Here is a 24,213-nt window from a genome sequence, read left to right as displayed (position 1 = left end):
TTGCCCGTTTCTTAGTCAATGGATCTGTGGCCTTTACACACGCTGAGCGATTTATGTGGAGCAGAAAATATATCTACTTTAGCCTTTCGGTCAATTTTTTTCAGAGCATGGGATGTGTTATGCATTGAACACCAATTCTTGTTTGCACGAGTTAAACGTGTTTGTCTGATCAGCCCCTTGTGTTATTAGGTACTTTTGTTTTGCAAAATGCCAGAATTTCGAATAAATAAAAAATTGTTTTTTGCATATACAGGCCCCCAAGGTTTAAAGTTCATTATAACTTCCTTACGCGTGTAAACTTCGCTTATCAGAAAGTCTTGCTCATCACAGATTGTCCCATGGGGTCCTTCAAACTTTTTTGTTCTGCGCACGCACAAAACCAATGGCAAACTCAACGAAAACGCTCCAACAACAATAGCACAGTGTTTTAATGTTGGTAAGACCGTACTGACTGGGGAGAATACTGCTGCACGTGCATGCATCCCACCCTCCTATATAATACGGCAACATTGTTGTACTAATTACAAAAAAAATGTTTTTTTTTGTTTAGGTGAAGGAAACGGAGAGAAAACCCGTTAGCGCCGCCACCAACGCATTCTTAACGGCGAATGGCAGCTGGTGCGGCTGTTCCTGCACTTTCCGCCCATTTGCCGTCTCCGGCATTTTATTCGTTCTGCACGCCGATGCAAACCACCAACCGCAAACGTCGAATGCGTTACTTTTCTTGGGTTTTCCTGACACCTAATTTCACGCATTATCGTTGCTTTCGTGCCAGTCAGAGAGCTATAGGATTTCCGCGTTTCCATGATGCCAGAAAGTAGCTGCTCGAATGGATCAAAGTGTGCAAGGACTTAGCACGGCAGATCCTCGCCGCTGCAGCGGCGTTGGAGTATAGGCACGTATCTGCGGGCGTGTGTTTTGTCCGTCACGCTCTGGCAAAGCGACAGACAGAGAGGACGCACTCGAGCTGTGTCCCCGAGGCAGGGCGGTGCCTCGCCGGCTCCGAGTCGGCCGCCAACTGTGAGGCCAGACCACCGACGTGGATCTTCGCGGCCTAGGGCCCACGGCGCCCACCGCTAGGCCGTGAGTGCTCGAACAGCCTCGTGCCATACTTTCTTGCACCTGTCGGCAGAGCGCGTGATCACCTCGGGTTCGTGCGCGCAGGCGGCGTCGCCACGGAGACTTACCCCGGGCCCCGTTCGGTGCGCGCCGCGCCCAAAGCGAGGGCGCAGATGGCGGCGAAGCGAGCACGCGCGGTCACGACGGCCCCAACCGCTCCACAGTCAGCACCTCATTGCTTCGCGTGAGGCGGTATTCCTTCGCACGCCGACAAGCAGGATGACCGACCCGATGCCCTGGGCGTACACGCCACCTAAAAACACCTTCAACCTTCCCCTCACGTGCACGTGGAAGGTGACGCGTAAATGGCCGACAAGGCTTGGCTCGAATCGAGTATGCTGCGGAAGTCACTGTGTTAGTAGAGCAAGAGCTAAAACGCAGTGTTTCGCTATTATTGTGCTGAAACGGTAAGCTGTGCCTTCTTGACCCAACATCGCAAGTACAGTTGGGCCAGAGAGGTCGCTATGGTATGCTAGTGGCAATACAGAGTTTGGAAAGTAGTAGAAGTGATTTGCTACATCTCATTTATGGGTCATTTCTGAAGCGCATTTGGCGTCGGGATTCAACAAACATTTCGATACCAATCTCCAAGGTGACCGAATTTGCGGACGATTCACAAATGTATTGTTTTGGAGACACTGTGGCGTTTCAATACCACATAAGTTGCCCCGCGACAAAAATGCTTGATACCAGTCATGATGAGTAGACCATGAACATACCAATTCAGGAAATAAGAAAAAAAAATATGTGCACCGATTGGCGTAGACCTAAATGCTGCTCCGAATGCAACTCCACCGAGCGATTCGTGTTCGTACAGGTCCATCCCACTGATACAAACCGTTGATGACGTCGTCGTTCCAGATTGATTGATTGATTGATTGATATGTGGGGCTTAGCGTCCCAAAACAACTGTATGATTATGAGAGACGCCGTAGTGAGGGCTCCGGAAATTTCGGCCACCTGGGGTTCTTTAACGTGCACCCAAATCTGAGCACACGGGCCTACAACATTTCCGCCTCCATCGGAAATGCAGCCGCCGCAGCCGGGATTCGATCCCGCGACCTGCGGGTCAGCAGCCGAGTACCTTAGCCACTAGACTACCGCGGCGGGGCCGTCATCGTTCCAGGTAAGCATATGGGATTTCTCCTGCAAAATCTTGATCGAGATTTGCAAGCTCGGTTAGCGACATGGGTGCAGTTTCTCGTTGCGCACTATGGACTTCCCGTTTGTTACGGCAGTTGACGTACATACAGGGGAAAGGAAGGGTCAAAAGTTCTCAGGCCATGCTGCCATAGGAATTGAATACATGGCATAGTGGCCGGAAAACTTTTTACCAGCCCTCTACGTGTCGTCTACAGTGAGGTTTTTTCGGGTTGTTTTCCGCCTTCAGATTTAGCGACTAAGACACCGGAAAAGCGCCGGCAAAAGGAGCAATCGCGCAATTTGCGAGGTGGTGGCGTCGTCTCTTGGATGGCGTGGATAACAGCGACATGTTTCGGAAGGATTTTGGGCGATTTTTAGTAATTGACTGGAATTACGTTGTCTTATTTCTGTTAAATATAATATTTTAGATCTTGTTTGTTTCTTTTAACCAAGTTTCGGGAATTGTTAGCCTTTTTTTACGCCTGTGTTGGCCACTTGATTATGAGCGTGATCACGCCATATGAGACGAAAGGTGGGCCCCTAAAGTGCTGCGCACTTAGCATGCCATGAAGACGCTCGTGCGAGGGCTGCAGACCACCATCGAAAGGTCAGCAGGTCATTAGGTAGAGACCCGTGCCCTGCACCAATCTCTAAGCACGTCTCAGGAAGTTTTTATTGCTCAACTGATATATCGGATGTGTTAACTGAACAGATGCGCCGAGCTCATCTTTCCTTGCCTGAGGACGCTGTCGAGAAATAATGGAGTACTTTCTGTTAAAATAGACACGTTCATTTCATCTATTGTCGCTGTGCATGTTTCAGCAGCATAACCTTCTTCGAAGAGCTTTCAGTAACATTAAGTCATGGTTATAATCGATATGAGGCTCACGAAGCTGTACTGAAATTTATGAACAGCACCTCACCACCATCGACTCCCGTCTTCAATGCTCATACTGAGTGCGTGACGGGATTTTTTTTCTTTTTGGGACCTTGTCTGCTTCTTCTTGTCTTCGAGGTCTTTATATCGACGACGATGACGACGACGACAACAACAACAATATAATAATAATAATAATAATAATAATAATAATAATAATAATAATAATAATAATAATAATAATAATAATAATAATAAATCTAGCTATCACATAGGGGTCCAATTACAGATCAAGCATAGCAACGCGCCTTTCGCCCCTTTCAGCCAGCAACAGTACAGAACTGGGCACGGCGGCATCACCACCATGTGGGTCGCATCTAATCCCTTCCTGTATTTTGTACAGATATTTGGCCTGGTGCACATCATCAACGAAACGTGCGCTGGTGCGACGAAAGTTGCGCCGTCGCATGGGTGGAACGCCTCCGACTGCCACAAACCGACTGACAATCTCCCGGCTTTATCGTGGACAAGCCCATCAGTTTTCCAAAGCAAGATACCACCACATCACCACGTGACCAGTAGCTGGGGGACGTCATCTGCTGGTTCGGCTATAAAAGGCACTCCCGAGGACTGGGCTGGCACTGGGCACGGCGGCATCACCACCATGTGGGTCGCACCTAATCCCTTCCTGTATTTTGTACAGATATTTGGCCTGGTGCACATCATCAACGAAACGTGCGCTGGTGCGACGAAAGTTGCGCCGTCGCATGGGTGGAACGCCTCCGACTGCCACAAACCGACTGACAATCTCCCGGCTTTATCGTGGACAAGCCCATCAGTTTTCCAAAGCAAGATACCACCACATCACCACGTGACCAGTAGCTGGGGGACGTCATCTGCTGGTTCGGCTATAAAAGGCACTCCCGAGGACTGGGCTGGCACTGGGCACGGCGGCATCACCACCATGTGGGTCGCATCTAATCCCTTCCTGTATTTTGTACAGGTAAGCAAACGATACGGAAAGTGCTTTCGTTCTAGCGATCCATTCTTGGTGATGTTGCCGTGCCCACGGTTGTTCGGTTGCGGAATATGTTGCATATTGTTTGATGTGGCGTCATCTGTTAGGAGGATCCTTCTGCTAAGTGGCGATATTGAGACTAATCCCGGCCCTACTCTAGAACAAATAGCAAAGCAACTCAGTGAAATTGCAACTGACATCAAGGAAATTAAGGAAAAACGCTTGACCGATATAGACAAAAAATTAGATTCATTAGCCAACCTAGAAATAAAGGTCACGTCATGTCAGCAACAGATTGCGAATCTTGAAGCAAGGATTGATGATCTTGAAAACCAAAGCAGAAGGTCCAATATTATTGTTTACGGACTACCTGAATCGAAAGAAGAGACAAACGAGTCGCTAGAGTCCACTGTGAACAATGATATAATAAAGGGTATTCTTGAGCTAGATCCGGTGACTATTGAACGTATCCATAGACTGGGGCGGCCATCACCCGGAAAGGTCAGGCCCGTGATTCTCAAATTACTAGATTCAAGAGACAAGACAAAAATTTTGAAACAGTGTTTCAAACTAAAAAACACAGATTTTTCTATTGGGGAGGATTTCTCTGTAAGAGTACGGGGAATCAGAAGAAAACTATGGCGGAGCTGTAAAACGAATCGAGATAATGGCGATAAAGCCTCGCTAGTGTACAACAAGCTATATATCAACAAGAAGGAATCCGTCTGGGACGAAGACAAAAATGATATAGTGCCCGTTCAAAAAAACGATGCCAGAAGAACCGTGGAAACCGAAATCCGTCGGCCAAATACGCGAAGCCACAAGCCGCGACAATCTTAACTGAGGAATGTAATACAGACCAAATTCCTTCTGTCACCCCTCCCTATGAAAACAAAGCTAGGTTGTGTAAAAATAGCGCGAACACCTACAAACGAAAAGAACTTAGACTAGTTAACATAAACTTGCGCAGTGTCACTAATAAAATAGATTCCTTGGAAAGCATGCTCATGCAGTATGATCCCCATATTGCGGTGATAACGGAGACGTGGTTGCGAGAGGAGATTAGTGATGACGAGGTATTTCCCCCCTGTTACACCGTGTATCGAAAAGACCGATCTGCCAGAGGAGGGGGAGTAGCCATCCTTGTCAAACCAGATATCGAAGCAACGATTGCTGCTGATGTTGGCATTCTTGAATGCTTGTGCGTACAATTGTCCTGCTGGGGACATAGCTTTATCTTGTACGCATGTTACAGGCCTCCAGATGCGATCCCGGAGTACCTAACTTTTCTGAAAGAACATATGTCAAGGTTTTTTAATAAGCAAATCTTTTTGGTAGGAGACCTAAATTTGCCAAGTGTAGACTGGGAGGGGCTGACCTGTTCCCAGTTCAATAAAAATGCTAACACTGTTTTTGATATTATGCTCACTCACGATCTAACTCAAATAGTCAGGCAACCAACACGCGTGCAAGGACATGCAAGCTCTATCCTAGATTTGGTATTCGTAAAACGTGCTTTTTCAGGATATACTGTAGTCGTGGAACAGGGGCTTTCAGATCATGAACTTGTAAGCGTGACAATTCCTCTGTTCCAATGCAGTAGCCAGCAAAAATCACCCATGCAGTATTTTAAGGATTACTCGAGAGCTGATGATGACCGTGTAATAGAATACATGGAAGCTGTACTTGCAGAATTTAACGATGACGCTTTAGGCACGTGCGCTCTCTGGGAAAAATTTGTTGAGACGTGCCAATACTGTATTAACAACTTTATCCCTAGCAAACCCAAACGAACGCATAAACGTACGCAATGGATGACGCATGAAATTGTTAAACTAAAAAGAAAAGTTAAACGGCTAAGGAAGCAGCATGCGCAGCGCGCAGTTATCAAGGAGCACCAAAGAGTCCTTGCTGAAAAAATGCATCGCTCAAAAGAATACTACTTTAAAACCTTAATGCCCGACTTTATAAAGAATGATCCTTCCAAGTTCTGGAATTATCTTAAAGATAGGAAGAAACCCATTTCAAAGATTGTACTTGACAGCCGCATAGTTACAAATCCTGGCGACATTGCAAATCATTTCAACACATACTTTCATAGCGTGTTTAATGTTTCCGGAGCATCTACGTTTTCTGTAGCGTCATCTCAACCATTCGAGGTCAATTTCATTTCATATGCTGGATTGGTTTCCATGCTTGTAAACCTAAATACGAAAAAGAGTTGTGGTCCTGACGAACTGCCCAATGTCTTTCTCCGACGTTATGCTGAATACGTTGGCAAATTCCTTTTTATAATCTTCAATGCTTGCCTGTCAACAGCAACTTTGCCGCGTGACTGGAAAATGGCCCGAGTGGCGCCTATCTTCAAAAAAGGCGACAGATTATCAGTACCTAATTACAGGCCAATATCGCTAACTTCCTCATGCTGTAAACTAATAGAACACATTATAGCGAACCAGATTACAGAATTTCTTGAAACACACTCCATACTAACACATTTTCAGCATGGGTTTAGAAAAAAGTATTCGACCGTGACGCAGCTTGTTACCGTTGCGCATGCATTTGCCAGCGCCCTCGATGACAACATTCAGATAGACACCATTTTTCTAGACTTTTGTAAGGCCTTCGATAAAGTTCCTCATGAGAAATTAATCTACAAATTAAATAAAATAGGTCTTCCGAAGGTATTGGTCGCATGGGTAGCTGAATACCTGAATAATCGGGTGCAGTACGTCGCCATCGAGGGTCAAAATTCGAGTCTTTTGCCAGTCACGTCGGGTGTGCCCCAAGGCAGTGTATTGGGGCCCTTGCTATTCTTGTGTTACATAAATGATATTGTAGATGTAATTGAGCCAACCGTCCAGATTCGTTTGTTCGCAGACGACTGCGTTTTATTCCGTGAAATTCATAACAAACATGATCAAATAGAGCTACACAAAAATCTAGACTACATATACAAATGGTGCAACAAATGGGGTATGATTGTAAATACAGAAAAAACAGTTTCCATGTGTATAACTCGAAAAAAATATCCCCTTCACTATGCTTGGTTCTTCTACACTTAAACAGGTCAATAACTACAAATATCTAGGTGTTACGTTCACTACTAACCTGTCTTGTAATTCACACATTGAAAACATTTGTGCATCTGCTTTCAGAAAATTATGCTTCCTGAGACACAAGCTCCGCAATTCGCCATCAAGTGTAAAACTTCTGTGTTATCAATCCTACATTCGACCAAAATTGGAGTACGCATGCGTAGTGTGGGATCCCTACACCAAATGTAACATAGACAAATTGGAAAGAATTCAGAGAAAAGCAGTTCACTTTATATATTCTAAATTTCGTCACACGGATTCTCCATCTGAACTAATGTCAGCTAACAACATTCCACTACTTCAGTCTAGAAGAAGGCAACTGCGCTTAGACTTCCTGAGTTCCTTGCTTAACCATAGAGTGGCGATTGACCCTTCATTGTATTTAACCCCTTTGTCAACCAGATATACACGACATCACCAACCAAACTCTTTTACACCATATTTTGCTAGAACAGATACATATAAATTTTCCTTTTTTCCGCGAACAGTGTCTGAGTGGAACACCTTGTCTGAGTGTGACCGCCTTGCATAGTATGTATGTTTGTCTCATAGTGTATATTTGTTGATGTAGCACTGTATATATTTCCTCATCTTACTCACTTTGTTATTTATTACGTTCGTGATCAATCTTAGTCCTCTCTTTTTGTGATTCCTGATTGCCCGTCCTGCTTGGACCACGTTTTGTAGTCTGCAGTATGAAAAAAATAAATAAATAAATAGAACAAGAGGGCCTGCCCCACCTTCCATCGTGTGACAAGCGTGTTTTACAGCAACCCTCGGTATAGCGCCACAGCCAACGCCCTCAATACACCCGCCCACGGTGATTGCAGTCAAGTGGCACTGAATAAGACTTTCGGCTAGCGCATCGATGCTTCAACAGGCGGGATGATAAAAAAAAAAAACAGAAAGATCTGACCCTCAAGCATCATCAAGCGTCCCCCGGTTCGACGTCTAACCGTGCCGCCGCCTTCGCGCATCATCCCCCCCCCCCCCCCCCCGTATTTTCTCGCTACCGGGGTGCCGCATTGTTCTCTAGTTCGTTACCGCTTTTTTTTGCCTTGTCTCCCACTCTCACTCTACACGCTGCGCCAGACAGAAAAATGCCGATGGGCGTTCGCCACCCAAGTTGTCTCCTGACAACGCTGTCGTCTTCGCGAGCTTCCCGAGGCACGCAAAACGAAAAGGGCGAGAGAGAGAAGTGACTTCAACGGGAGAAATAAAGCCCGCCTTCCTTTCCCCTCTGACATTTCTGTTCCTCTAGGAACGAGAAATGTCAGGCATGGTTCGCCAAGGCGTTCACCAATTTATGTACGCGTTCTTGATGCTCTACGAGCAAAATATTCCTTCTCTCCAGAGACAGGAAAAAAACATAAAACAAAGAAAGTACGCAACATCGTGATGCCATCTGCTATTTTTATTATGCGTGGTGGCGTTTGTGCCTATTTTTCTTCCTCGGCGCCCTCCTCGTCTACTGGCTTTCATTCCTGGCGCGGCGCGCTCGTTTTATTCGACCGGCTGAGCACACGTTTTGATGTGGCTTGGCCTAAAACATCGGGAAGACATGTTGTTTCCGACGAAGCGTGACAACACGCGATCATCTCCGACCGCGCCGCACGCAGGAGCTCTCTGGCACCCCCCTGCCGCACACCCACCTTCCTCAACGATCGCGGGAGCAGCATAGGAGGGGGCGGAGGGGGCAGCGGGGTGCGTCGCTTCGCTCTTCAAACCTAATAACATAGAACGCGCCGCTGGGCGCTGCACAAACAGACGGGGCGATGAACTACGAACGGGCTCTTCACGGGAAGCATAAAAGCGGCGGCAGCGATATTTACGTCGATCTGCTTCTGTCTTGACGCACGATACAATGTTTTCGCACCCAAGAAGCTGCGTCCTTGTTCAGCAAAACCCTTTCATCCTTTGCTGCGCTAGCAGATCAAGCTAAGTTCAGAAACGCACTGGCAACGTAACGTCCACAGACGGTGGTTAAAAAATAATAAAACGTACAACGGTGCCTTTAAATGCCGCGCACGAATCTGCCTGTGCGGTATGTCGAGATTTAGAACACCCCCATGTAAGACGAGAAGCGCTATTTCTTATAACGCGTGCTCTCGTCTGAATACAAATGTCGCTTCGATATGGCGCACAAAATTAAGCTGTCAAGATCAAATGCAATGCAGCCTTCCAAGGCATTTGTTTTTTTCCCCGATGAGTCATTCTGATTAATTATAAATTTAATATTTTAACCACAAAATCGGGAAAGGAGCAGTGAAAATTCAGGAATGTGTGTATCGTCCAAAGTCTGGGACGCTTTAACCACTGTGAAAATACTATAGTTTTCAGAGTCATGACATATTTACACTCAGTGCTTAGTATAGGAGAAACGTATGCGTAGTCACCTCGACATTTTCTCCGCGCAAGCACGCAATTCTGCATTCGTGTGTGGATTTTAAGTTTGCTTTGCAACGTGCGCAGTCTATGGTCCATTGCAGCGACTCAGCACCCGCACATTTTGCGGCATTCGCCGTCAAGCCTGGCTAATAAGTGTCTTCTCTTAACAGGCCAACCCGAACGATGTCGCGCCTCACGACAGTATATAGTCCTTGCTTTTCGTTATAATATTTATGTGCTCTGTTAGTGTGTGTCCTGCCAATGCGTCCTTTATTTCAAGGCCAGTGCAAACGCGCGCTTATCAACGGTAGCCGTTGGTCTGCCTTAGTTCAGGAAACGGTCGTCATGCGACGCTGCATGAGGGGTCGCGCTGCTTGCGCCACACGCGCTTCCGGGCGCTTTACTCCGGAGATGCGATAGACGTGCTTCCTACAACAGTATCATACGTCGCTCAAATTCGTTCCTTCGTACTCCTTTTCTGTGGCTCGGAGCAACGCCGCCAATGCATCGGCGCATCGCATCTAGAAGCGTTACAGAGCCACTTTCCCACTGGTTGCCCGCATTGCGCCACGAACGGAGACACGCTCACTCAAAACACAGTACATTTCACAGAGCCAGCGTGACCGCAAACATAGTGAACACGAGGAATTTAAGACGCCGCTTCACGCATCTGTACACATCTGAACGAAAATTACTACGTATGATTTCCGTCGTGAGGTACTTCATGAGGGGGCTCCCTCCTCCATGAAAACAAAGCACACGCGAAGGCTATGCGATGGGCGAGAGCAGGAAAGGGCTAGAAGAAATGGTGGTGAACAGCTGGATCAGTCGCATCTGGCTGGCATTGATAAAATAGAGGAGGCGTTGGTTACGGCGGGTGTGTGTTCGCCTGTTTTTCATGCTAGTTGCTCGCGCCGCCTGTAACTCGCAGTTCACTACACATACACGTTGGGTTTCTCTCTGACGACCGTATTCTATATAATTCATCCTCTGTAAGGGGACACTAAAGTCAAATAACAATTTACATCAGAGTGAAAGCTCAATGTATGACAACATTTAAAACGACAATATTATCGACAGCAGGACCCTATTTACAGAAAAATTAAATGCACAAGAATACACGCGCCGCAGTAGGTCATTCTCGAAAAGATACCGATGACGTCAGATGAACCACCTACGATTAATCACTAGTAATTGATCTAGCTGCACCAAATATAAAGAACCTTTCGTGCATCAAGAGGAGCAATAAAATGCTACTTGTTTGTTTCTGCTTGATTGACTGAAAAAAATAACCACCAGACGTTACTACAGGGAATGACGTGGGTGGTTCAAAAATTAAATTATCGCATGGTTAAACAAACAAGTCATGCCATCTAGCGGGGTGCAGTTGAACCAAAACATGTCTGCCATCTCGGAGTCAATGACAAGAAATTGATGAATGGCCGTTGTTGCTGCTGTGATTCCGCTGCTTTTGTTCTGTCTACTAATGTCAGCAAACGCGCAGTAAAGCCAGGAAACATTCTGCTCGGCAACAGTGACATGAGGTCCGCTTCTTGAGGCGGTTAGTTTGAAGGGCGCTAACCCAATGCGGGCCACTAAAATGTGATTTAATTTCAAAATAAGCCCTTCCTTGGCACAAAAGTCACACTACAACGTTTCTGGACCACTATTTCAACAATCAACGTCGACTTATTAGTAGTCTTCACTGTCGCTTTAAATAAATATTGCTTCATGCAGCTTTGCTCTGCACTTGGTTTTACAGGTTGGAGAGGGAGTAAATATACCGGCAAATGTCAATATGAACATCGACGTTAATGTGATTAACACCAAAGCAATGATATCAGACACCGTGCTGCCACCGTGGAAACGCGTCGTGTACAAATTATGTATGCAGCTGGGGTCCTTTTCCTCTAAGCGACTTGCGCCATCCTGTGCCACAACTCTAAACTTCGAGTGTTGCACCGTGGCCTCCGTGATTAGCTGGCGACGTGCCGTTGCTACGGCCGTCCCATTCGGCGTGTCGTCCAGCGAAGAAGTCTAACTATGTCGCCTGCTAGAGGCGCCGCGAGATGGCAGTCTGTCCTCGTGGCTCGAGCGGCGCCCGTTTGTCTGGCCCGGCGTGCGATATCAACCGTGTTGGCGCGTTGGTATCTATTTGATACAATTTATAAGGAACCATGCAATGGGACTCGCCTTGCTACATTTACAAAGAAGTTCAGGTACGTTATTAGAAAGTTGATTTGATTGATTGATTTGTGGGGTTTAACGTCCCAAAACCACCATATGATTATGAGAGACGCCGTAATGGAGGGCTCCGGAAATTTCGACCACCTGGGGTTCTTTAACGTACGCCCAAATCTGAGAACACGGGCCTACAACATTTCCGCCTCCACCGGAAATGCAGCCGCCACAGCCGGGATTTGATCCCGCGACCTGCGGGTCAGCAGCCGAGTACCCTAGCTACTAGACCACCGTGGCGGGGCGTTATTAGAAAGTTACTGATCGCTTTCGCATGCAACTTTATTGGTCGTTTGAAAGCCAATTCTTGCAACAGTGGCCGGTAGCGCAAAATAATCAATGTAAATTGATTATTATGTAGCGTTTAACGTCCCAAAACTACCATATGAGCATGAGAGACGCCGTATAGTAGAGAACTCCGAACATTGCGACCACATGAGCAAGGCCTCCTTTATTTCAATGCAAGTACAAACGCGCGCTTCTCAACAGGAGCCGGCGGTCCGCTTTAATTCAGGGAGTGGTCGTGATGCGGCGCTATATGAGTGGTCGTGCTACAGGGTTCCTCGAGGCGGAGGGGGGCGCGAGCATCGAGGAACCCTAGGTCGCGCTGCTCACACACGTGCGTCGGAGCACTTTCCACCGAGGATCCGATAGACGTGTTTCCCACACCTAAATAGTGCGTTTGTCAGATTCGCTCCTTCAGGCTGCTTTTTGCTGGCTCGAGAAAATTCCGCCGCAGCGTTAAAGAGTAACATAAAATTACAGGAGTGGTCACTCGGCCCAAAAAGCGGCTGAGCTATACGCACCTTCACCCAGGCCGTAAGATGGCAACACGTCAGTCACTGCTTCAAGGAAACACACGTACTAGTTATTTACTACAGTACCTTTTCTACTGCATTATACGCCTACGTGTTTTTGCGCATGCGATAGTGGCTTTAATCCGTGTTTATCATCTGCGATTGTATGGTGCGATAATGTCGGGCTGGGATCAGGCATGAATCGGATGCGAGAGAAGTGCACATGACGTCGATTCGACGACAACGTTGTCACGCTCCATGTTGATGAGCATTTACGCCCATGAAGAAGTACTGGCAGCAGCAGGGAGACGCTATAAAAGATGTGCGATAACGTGCCCGGCGTGCGTCGTGGTCTTCGCTTGTTTCGTCTGCCTCTCAGCTTAGCTCATGCTAGGTACGAACGCCATCAATACTTTGTAAAGTGTGCCTTTCAATCGTCATTGAAGCCTTAACCTAACATTTCCGGCATTGTGCTGTTCGGTGGAAAGATCTTTTTTGTGCTCTTCACTTCGGGTACTGTTTTTACTCTTCACTTCACATACTGCGTTCGCAAATTGCTTGAAATTCTAACGAGCGCAAAAAGAAAGAAGTGGTGAATCTAGAAAAATGTTTACTAACTAAAGCTAGGACGTAATCTCTGAGGAAACACCCCTACATCGTTAACGGCTTGCATCACACCTAAAATTGCTTTGTTTTTGCTGCGGCAACTGCTTGTGACTGTTTTTTCGCAAAAGACCGATGTGAAGGTTGTAAAAAAATTAGTGCGAAGGTGGGAAAGAAAAGGTAGCCAAAACTTTTTTCTTTTTTTTTTTTCGGTTCATGCTGGAGTCAAGTGCTGAGGCAACTACTGCCGTGTCGCGTTGTGCACTGTATGTGTGTTGTGTGCGTTTATGGCACATTGTGGTTCTTCTTATGGCGGTTGCGGTTCTCTGCTGCGGTTCTTCTCATATTGTTGACTATATGTTTATTTCTTGTGTGTAGTTTATAATCATGATATGGCAGCTGCATATCCGCGTCTCGCAGTGCAATAAACCTCTCTTTGTACCTGCGTTTATCAAACATTATCTAAGGGGGCATGTGCTTACCAAGAATATCACTTGAAAATAACCTTTAGTTCCTCCAATAATTCTCATGTTTTAATTAAAATGTGTTAAGAGGCACAATGGCATCATGTGCTTGCCGCTCTAGCGATGCAGCTTATACAAAGTTCATCGAAGCATGGAAACGACGCATTAAAAAAATAAACCATGACCTCAGAGACTAGCACGCACGTAGAAGTGGCCTTGGAGGCTGTATTTTCTTAAGTGATTCTTAAAGAGAAAAGGAGAGAAAAGTGAGCCCCGTAACTGTCTGCATCAGAGTGCGACACCTCAACAGTAGCTCACGCGAGATGGGGGTAAGGAGGGATTGAAAGGATATGATCAAAAGGTAAATAGATAGGGAGAGGAAGGAGAGAACGAGGCGCAGGGACAGCGAACGACGGAAGTAAAGGGGAGATAGGAAAGATGTACACGGTCGCAGGAGTCTGAGGATGGGGCACCCCTCGGCGAGAGCTCTTGTCGGCGTCAGGAGATGGCGTAGGGTATGAGCCAGTCGGCCAGAGCTGTGCTGTCGTCGGAAGTCGCGGGGGCACAACCGGTTGGCACGAAATCCAGCGAGCTAGTCCGAGGGAGGCTGTATAACATTCCGATAGTCACTACAAAATGCCCTTCGAGACAATCTTTTTCGCGGTCTGCCATCTCTGGGGCTTCAAAGCTTTCCCACACCCGTTTGGTGTGCTGCGAACCTAAATCAGCCGCAGGGGCCTATGGAATCACCCTTTCTTAATATTTTATATTACTCTATGGCCGCATCACAGAGCAGCGCATGCATAAACGTTGCAGTGAATCTTCCCCATTGGTTGCCCGCATAGCGCCCCCAATGGTGACATGCTAACTCAAAATACCGTATGTTTTACAGAGCCAGCCTTACTGCCAATATTGTGAACACGAAGAATGCAAGACGCCACCACACGGATCTGTACACAACTGAACAAAAAATTACTTCATATGATTTCCGTCATAAGGCACTGCATGAGAGGCTACCCTCCCCCATCACCTCAAAGCACAGCTGAAGGCGAGGCGATGGCTGGATCGGGCGCATATGGCTGGCATTGATAAAATGGAGGAGCCTGAAGTTTCTTAACGTGCACCCAAATCTGAGCACACGGGCCTACAGCATTTTCGCCTACACCGAAAATGGAGCCGCCGCAGCCGGGATAAGACTCCGCGACCTGCGGGTCAGCAGCCGAGTACCCTAGCCTCTACACCAGAAATCATCAACCTATTATGCATGAAAACTTGCCGAACGGAGTTTTACAAGTTGTCGCGAATTATGGCAACGCGTGAGTATATGCTTTTTTTTCTAATGATTCCCACACAACTACGAAAGCACTGGGACAGCTAAACTACAGCATAGAGTTTCTCACAATCATACCTAGAGGAAAATATGGCACTTGTGAGCTGCTTGGTGCAAGGGAACGGCGGGATACGTGAGCTTCGAACTTGACTCGGATTTGTATACCTCTAAGACGCGTCTGGCTTCACGTTAAAATAATTGATATCTCACTAAAAAAGCACGTAATACGCTATTTATTTTTGTAATTGCACAGAAACTTGTTGTGTTTATCACTAGAACCTCCTACGTTCATGTACAATTTTACGAAGCGTAAGAAGTAACCAACAGCCACTAAACTTGGCAGGAAGATGACAAAGCGAGCGTCCCCTCCGCCACTTTTATATCGTCTGTTTCTTTCCTTCGCTGTTTGTTTGTGCCCTGAAGGTGAGTGGACTTTTATTTTAAAGTAAAATACGCGTGAATGCGATTCGCGTATAAACGTTTTATTATAGAGAAGCTTGATTTACGCAGTCGTATTCGATTTTGAGCCGAAGCCTCACTCAACACTAGCCAACACAAGCCTCGCGGACACATATATCGTCATTCCCAGTGCTCCAACATCACCCCTCAAGAAATTCGAATAGATGGTGGCGCCACACTTCCCTCTAGGTATTTGTGAGAAACTCAATGCATCACAGCATAGCTCTCTTTGGCTCTAACACCACAAGTGGTTAGTATCTCCCACTTCATGCGACATTGTTACGGCGGAGCTATTATAGTATATAGGCTAACTTTTCTGAAAGACCGTTCTTTGTTTGCTAGTCTTCTTTCTTTTTCTGGTCGGACGGAGGTTCGTGCACATATATTTCGATGCACGTGGAGGAACTTCACCTGATATCTCACCTCTTCCCCGCCATTTTTTTAAAGACGATAGTCTTTTTTGGGGACCTTCGACGCAAACATTTTTTGTCTGTCTGTCTGTCTGTCTGTCTGTCTGTCTGTCTGTCTGTCTGTACATTTGCCTCTTTGTCCACCCTCAACGGTACTGGGTACCCCAAACGGCACCAGACGATACACCAAACGACCGACCCATCCACAGCGCCCACCAATTGCTCAAGTTTGTCGGCATGCCACTTTTGAGCACTCGTTTTGTGACATCTGGATATCTGCGGTAACTCGCCTGCAGTTACGAGCGAGGATCCAGAGAGCTGCTACTACAACTGCTTTTTACCTCCGCAATCGAGGTCTGGAAATTTCCTCCGGATATTGCGCTCTTCTGGTATTTACGCGCAAAGAAAAGACGAATTACAGTGTGTCAATTAATGATCAAATTATACCATACTGTAGACCTCACAAATTTCTGGGTGTCATAATCAACAGACACATATCACAGAGCCCTCCCATGTCGTATCTGAAAAAAGCGATTGACGGGAATATCCCACTTCTTCAAGATTCTCGCTGGAAAGACTTGTGCAATGCAGCCCAATGCTATGTTACGACTGTACAGAGTGCTATTCCTTGGCTTCCTACGATAGTCTTCCCGCATTATCGAACGCAAGCAAAACAGGTCGACGCATGACACAAAGCGCTCAGGCACAAGCGCTCCAAATCTGTGTAGGCCTGCCTCAGGGTGGTGCCTCAACAGTGGCGACAATAGTTTTCGCCAAAGATCACCTCGTGTAGACCCATATTGAAATTAAAGCTCTAAGGACACATATAAGGCATGTGGCCAGGACCCCCTCCTTCACTTAGCTTCTCTACCGGCGGATCGGCCTCGTATTTCCTTTTGTAGAACAGCAACTGCACATGGTGACTCTCTGCACAAACCAGTTTTACACCCGCGGCGAGACCTTCAATTCCTCCATGGTGCCTCAAGCAGCCAGTCATCAACCTGACAATACGAGGCATCCAGAAAAAAAACGAGATTTCTTAATACCAGCCTTTAAGCAGCTCGCCTTACTTCTACTGTACGAGAAGTACCATGCAAGACTGCATCCACGTTTACACCGACGGCTCCGTCTTGCCAAACAGCTCAACAACGGTGGTCCTTATTCCAACGCACGCCACAACCATCCTATTCAGGACAGATCATGCAACAATATCAACGGCAACAGAGCTTGCAGCGCTTCGCGCTGCGCTGGGTTTCATTAATGACAAAGCACGCAACGGTGGACGACCTTCTGCGACTTCAAGGCGGCACTGCAGTCACTTCTGTCAAATCTACGCCGTGTTCGGTTTTTGAGATGGCAGAATTGCTACACCATATAACAGAAAAAGGGCATCATATTATATTTCAGTGGTTACCAAGTCAATGTGAAATTATCGATAATGAGCGGACTGATCAAGCCACCCGTTCAGCGCATACAGAAGACCACTACCTGCCAATACCTCTCTCCCTAGCTAGGATCAACGCTGCTATGGAAGCTCCGTAAATGCTTGCCCGGCAATGCTCCACGTCAATTTGGAATGAGCCTCTTTTTCAAAATAGTTTTTTTCATTCCATTTCATTCCATTCCTCCTTTTACGCATGCAAGATTACGCTCCCTTGCTACGTTAAGCTTACGGCTTCCAACAAAACTACGACGAGGGGACCTTACTGTTCTGTGCAGACTATGGTTGGGCGACACGTTTACCCGTGCGTACGCCTTCCGCATAGGGATGGCCGACACCACCGCCTGTGCACACAGCGGAGATGAAGAGACAATGCGACACGTCCTGTGCGACTGCCCGGAATATATCATACAAAGAAATATCTTTCTAATACACTCAGCAAGTTAGATGACCAGCAGCTGTCAGAGGAAAGTATACTGCGCCATCATCTAGACTCAACATCACAGAAGAAGGCCGTGCAGACGCTATTGGGCTTCTTGTGAACTACCAGCCTATCGGAACGACTCTGATCGTAATATATATATATATATATATATATATATATATATATATATATATATATTTTATTGCCACCTACTTCTAATAGTGGGTCGTATGCAAGGGCGAAGGCACACACCACAAAAAAAAAAAAGAAAGAAGTGCGTGTGTGCCCCCCACTCTGGCAAACAAGCCCAACCGACGCACTTGGTTAGAGCCCCGTTGCTCAGACGTCAATAAACCTTGATTGATTGATTTGCGGGGTTTAACGTCCAAAAACCACGATATGATTACGAGACGCCGTCGTGGAGGGCTCCGGAAATTTTGACCACCTGGGGTTCTTTAACGTGCACCCAAATCTGAGTACACGGGCCTAGAACATTTCCGCCTGCATCGGAAATGCAGCCGCCGCAGCCGGGATTTGAACCCGCGACCTGCGGGTCAGCAACCGAGTACCTTAGCCACTAGACCACCGTGGCGGGGCGGTCAATAAACCTTGTCGACACCCCTGGAGACACATGACAATATATATATATATATATATATATATATATATATATATATATATATATATATATATATATATATATATATATATATATGTGTGTGTGTGTGTGTGTGTGTGTGTGTTTCTCTTATTTAATTTATACTAGCATCTGGTTAACTTCCCTGCTTTCCCTTTTTCTTGTTTTTCTCTATGTGGAAACCACCATATTAGGTTCGCCTCATTTTTCCTTCGTCCTAAACTGAAGGGTCAAAGTAAATGCCTGATAGCAATGCTACACAAGAAAACTTGCATAACTAATTGATCGCCGTTTAAAAAAAACGTAATTTTAAATTTAAAACATGCATATGATAAGTGCAAAAAAAAAATAAGCCACTGCGCGAACCTCTAACAAACATCACGTTCGTTTGTTTTTCTTTTTTTAGCAGTGCATGACTTTTATAATGAAAATAAGGATGGCAGCATATCGGGCATCACAGACGGTTTGTAGAGCGAAAAACTAAGGCAATAAACACGAGGTCTGGATGGTTGGCAGCCAAACAAAAGAACAAAACTGAAAGAAAAAATTAAATAAATAAATAAATGAATAAATAAAGAAAGAGAGAAAGAAAGGAAAATCACAGCATATCCACGCAGTGAATGCTGATGAGTGGGGCGAAGCGTCTGTCTGTCTTTCTGTTTGTCTGTCTGTCTGTCTGTCCATCTGTCGGTCAGTCCATTTGTTCATGTCTTCCTGTCTGTTCGTCCATCCGTCCGTCCGTCCGTCCATCTGTCTGTCTGTCTATTGGTAGATCTGTTCGTCGGTGTGTGTGTCCGTCTCTCTGTCTTTCTATCCGTCTCTGTCTGTCTGTGTGTCCGTTTGTCTGTCTGTCTGGCCGGCCGTCTGTGTGTCCGTCGTCCATGTGTCCATCCATGCGTTCATCCGTGTGTTTGTCCGTGCGTCCGTGCATTCGTCCATGCGACCATCCATATGTCCGTCCGTCTGTCTTTTTGTCCGTCTGTTGACGAGCACGAGCCACCGAGGCTCTCCACTTCACTTTGTTTATGTCCCACCAACGTGGCGACGAGCATAAGCAGCCGCGGCGCTCCGCGCCCGGAGCTCTGCTTCGCCCATGCCCCACCAACGATCCGCCACGTGCGGTGACCATCCAGGAGTGACCGAGAGAAGCACTTTTACCTCGTGCACCCAGGCACAACCCGTGCAGCAGCCAATCGGAGAGTTGCGCGACAGCGCCATTTAGAATATCCTCAGTCAACTTCAGTTTGTATGTACTTCTATATATGAGACAGCGCCGTCAATTATACAGTTCGAGAGATATTGCCTTCCTTTTTTTCTCATCTTTTCTCTCGGTTACGCCTGACGCAGGACAAGGTTAGACTTAAAAGGAGCGTCGCCCCTGAAAGAAAGAAAGAAAGAAAGAAAGAAAGAAAGAAAGAAAGAAAGAAAGAAAGAAAGAAAGAAAGAAAGAAAGAAAGAAAGAAAGAAAGAAAGAAAGAAAGAAAGAAAGAAAGAAAGAAAGAAAGAAAGAAAGAAAGAAAGAAAGAAAGAAAGAAAGAAAATTACTCCCGCCGCTGCGCCTCGGTGCAGCGGCGGGAGTAATGTTCTTGCGCTTTCTCCGATTACGCGCCTGTGTGCGAATGGGACGGCCGGAGGAACGGTGCGCCGCCGGCTCATCTCGGGGGCTATGGTTGCACTTGCAATTATTTAGATTCAGACAAGGTTGTCTGAATATGGAGGACACTGGTTACTCGTTTTTTTCCTGCGTAAGAACAAATTATATATATATATATATATATATATATATATATATATATATATATATATATATATATATATATATATATATATATATATATATATATATATATATATATAACTCATCCCCTGATGAAGGGAGGTCCCCTCCCGAAACTGTTGGGAAATAAATATATTTATCCTTGTTGACAACGCTCCCGTTGTGCCATATCCCATACCTTCACGAAGACTAACTGGCCCATTGAATTATTACTCCCACTATATATACATATATATATACATATATATATATATATATATATATATATATATATATATATATATAATCATTTAGGATTGCTGAATGTTGCACACAACTAGTGATCCACTATGACGTCAAAGAGAATCATTAAAGATACTGTTACATGTTTGATGGCATCTGTTTTGCATAATGTGATGGAAACCTTACCGGTTACGGTGTCTAATCACGGAATGGTAATACGGAACAATCCGAGACCCGTGTTTTGATAGAATTTTTCCATCTGCCCTACAGCACCGAGGAATGAGCCACGCATACAGCGCACGCTTCGAACAGTGGTTGCGAGCGCCGCAGCGTTTCGTGTTCGTACACTGGGATCGCTGAACACGTGCGATGGCTCGACGTGGTCCCGCTTGTTACCGTGATGGCAGCGTCGCTTATCAGCGTGAGCTCCTTTTACGTCGCATTATAAACTCTATAACTCACAATAAAGCACTGGTGCATAATAACATAGCAACTATTGCTTTAGGTACGCATTTTGTGCTCCTAAACAGCAGCAGTCGACGTGCAGCAATTATAACAACTCGTTCACGCAGTATACCAAGGCTTGATAGACAAGAGATACGATGGACCTGTTTTTATTACTCTCAAATGCAACCTAAAAACAAAAATTGTACTTAAACCACAAAAAATGAAAACTTCGGCAGATTCCATGTACCTCGGGAATCGAGCCTATAGTGGCTAAGGTACTGGGCTGCTGACCCGCAGGTCGCGGGATCGAATCCCGGCTGCGGCGGCTGCATTTCCGATGGAGCCGAAAATGTTTAGGCCCGTGTGATCAGATTTGGGTGCACGTTAAAGAACCCCAGGTGGTCGAAATTTCCGGAGCCCTCCACTACGGCGTCTCTCATAATCATATGGTGGTTTTGGGGCGTCAAACCCCACATATCAATCAATAAATCAATGCCTTGGGAATCGACGTTATGCGACGCAAGCGGAGTGAAGGTGACTGTGTTGGAAATTTGTTTTTGAGCAACACGTTATGGAATGACGCTAAATATGTCTAGAAATGTTGCACGCACAGACATATGTTGAGCAGTTGCAGATATTTATAAAACCAGTTATTTGCCCTTGGACAACAATGCCAACAGGAACATGAGTTCCTGTTGGCATTAAACCACCAGGAGCGATAAGCTTATATGAAGCGCTGATGCGTGCAAGGATTGTAGTCCTGGACACTGCTACGTAAATCAACTTCAGCAGATGTCAACAGCTGTATCATATAGACCACATATGTAATGTTCATAAAGTTTCATAGCCAGCCCTGAAACAACAATTCATGTTTTACGAACATTAGGATCTATTTGAAAAGTAGTTGCGAGATCTGGTGTGGCATTGTGATAGAATACTCAATTTTCACGCTGAATGCTGGGGTTCGATTCCTGCTGAGGCTCTCACATTTATTATTGACAATCGGCGGATCAGCGTTGCTCATGTCAGCTTTTTCTCATGAGCTTGTCGCATGAACTTAACTTGTGAGCTTAACGCTCATGACTTATAGTTAGCTCTGTGTGTTCTCGCCATTCCTGGGTATACAGTGTCAATGACCTCTGGCACCTACCCGCCTTCCAGTAGCACAAACCCGCCCGCCGGTATGTGCCACTGTCTGGCGCATAATATTCGATGACGTACACGATGTGATCGTGACATTAATCATGACTTGACCCACGCATCTTATTTGTCAAACCATCTTACTCTCCCATACTAATTTCGGTTCACGCCAAGTTAAGGAGGGGATCACGAGAGCACCCAGACATAAGCGGATAGATAGATAGATAAATAGATAGATAGATAGATAGATAGATAGATAGACAGACAGACAGACAGACAGACAGACAGACAGACAGACAGACAGACAGACAGACAGACAGACAGACAGACAGACAGACAGACAGACAGACAGACAGACAGACAGACAGACAGACAGACAGACAGACAGACAGACAGACAGACAGACAGACAGACAGACAGACAGACAGACAGACAGACAGACAGACAGACAGACAGACAGACAGACAGACAGACAGACAGACAGATAGATAGACAGATAGATAGATAGATAGATAGATAGATAGATAGATAGATAGATAGATAGATAGATAGATAGATAGATAGATAGATAGATAGATAGATAGATAGATAGATAGATAGATAGATAGATAGATAGATAGATAGATAGATAGATAGACGTCAAAAGGGCTTGAAGTACGCAAAGGAATGTTTTACATTTAATACTTGATTCTGTATATAACTCACAGTTTTCCACTTCCACACGGCGTAGCTTGCGGATCATTCTGGCCAATTATTTGTCTTTGTTGTGCGACACATTCTCGATGGCACATACATCTGTGACACACGTTGGCGTAAAAGTTAAGGAGGCTTAAGCTTTGCCTCAAGAGTTGAATGCGATAGCGTGATCGGGCCCCATTTGTACCGCTTTCTGAATCGCTAGCCTGGTATCGTTTCTCAGTGGACACCTCAACCATGCCGCAAAGACAGGAACTTCTGTGCGAGTAACGTGGGACTTTTAAATCGAACCTAAGATGCCTAATACAGTTGTGAATTGCTCCTCATAATTCTTCTTTGGCTAATCAGTGAAGAGCCCACTACGTGTTCTTAACGCAACAATTGAGGCTACGCAGCTACTCACTTTGATTATGCTTTTGCTGCTGATGGTGACGATTCAGTATATCTGAGTGGGCCTTGTTTTTAGGCGGGCCTTCTTTAGACACCCAGTTGTTGTGCACTTCACATGTATTCCCGCCCAGCAAGATGATACACTTCTGCCGCTCATCACTGCATGCGTTAACTATACTCCTCGCATTACAAGACATTTGTGTAGCTTTTTTTGTTTTTGGAAGCAGAATAAAGTAATGGCGGCGCTCTGTGCTTGAACGCCTTCTTGCCCGCAGCAGAAGTCCTGTGCTCGGTTTCAACTCGAACTGAAATCGACGGTATTAATTGGCATCTATCTCGAATTTTCGCCCACAGACAACACTCATTCCTCGCTCGCAACCAACGTCGATGACGCCAACACCGGAATCCCCAATCAAAAGTGCAAGTAAAATGCGGGGAAAATCACTGACTCCTACTGTGTTGCATGGTATGCAGCTGTTCTGATAATCTTCACTACCGCGTAACGTAATCTACGCGTTCCGGTGATGTCAACCTGTATTTCAATGTTTGAAGTTGTTCCTTTTATGCTGTATTACGCTGTACCAAAGAAAAAGAGAATGAAGGTTAAATGAAAGCCAGGGAGGGTAACGATAGCTGAGCCTGGTCAGTTAACCTGCAACAGAGAGAGAGAGAGAGAGAGAGAGGGAGCCCGCTAGTATAACTTCGCCAGCAATGCAGCGAAAGTTAACTGTCTACACTGTTTTATGGACAGTCACACAGCCCGTTATCCTTCACAAATCGCAACAGTGCTTTCATGACCATCATCAGCTGCGAATATGAGACCAGTCATTGCCTGGATTGTGGAATACCTAAGAATACGCAGACATTTTGTCCTCATAAACGGTTTTGAGTCATCGAGAAGAGACGTCACTTCTGGTGTCCATCAAGGCTCTGTTTTGGGTCCACTTTTCTTCTTTTATTTATAAATGATATCGGTGAAGAAGTTGTATCGCGAATGAGATTGTACACTGATGACTGTGTTTTATATAGAGCTATTAATAGTGAAGACGATTGTCGCGTTTTGCGAAATGATCTGAAACTCATCAGTCAGTGGTG

At 45.8% G+C, this 24,213-nt stretch overlaps 1 long non-coding RNA gene across 1 annotated transcript in view; it reads left to right on the top strand.

Annotated features, from left to right (window-relative positions):
• The window catches only part of LOC142775783 (uncharacterized), a 670,285-nt gene that overhangs the window by 421,636 nt on the left and 224,436 nt on the right, over positions 1–24,213 (top strand). The gene's annotated exons all lie outside the window — the stretch shown is intronic.

This window comes from Rhipicephalus microplus, chromosome X, assembly GCF_043290135.1.
Source record: "Rhipicephalus microplus isolate Deutch F79 chromosome X, USDA_Rmic, whole genome shotgun sequence".
In the NCBI taxonomy this organism is placed as follows: domain Eukaryota; kingdom Metazoa; phylum Arthropoda; class Arachnida; order Ixodida; family Ixodidae; genus Rhipicephalus; species Rhipicephalus microplus.
The sequence above is the reverse complement of the archived record's forward strand: the minus strand, read 5'-3'. Positions and strand labels throughout refer to the sequence as shown.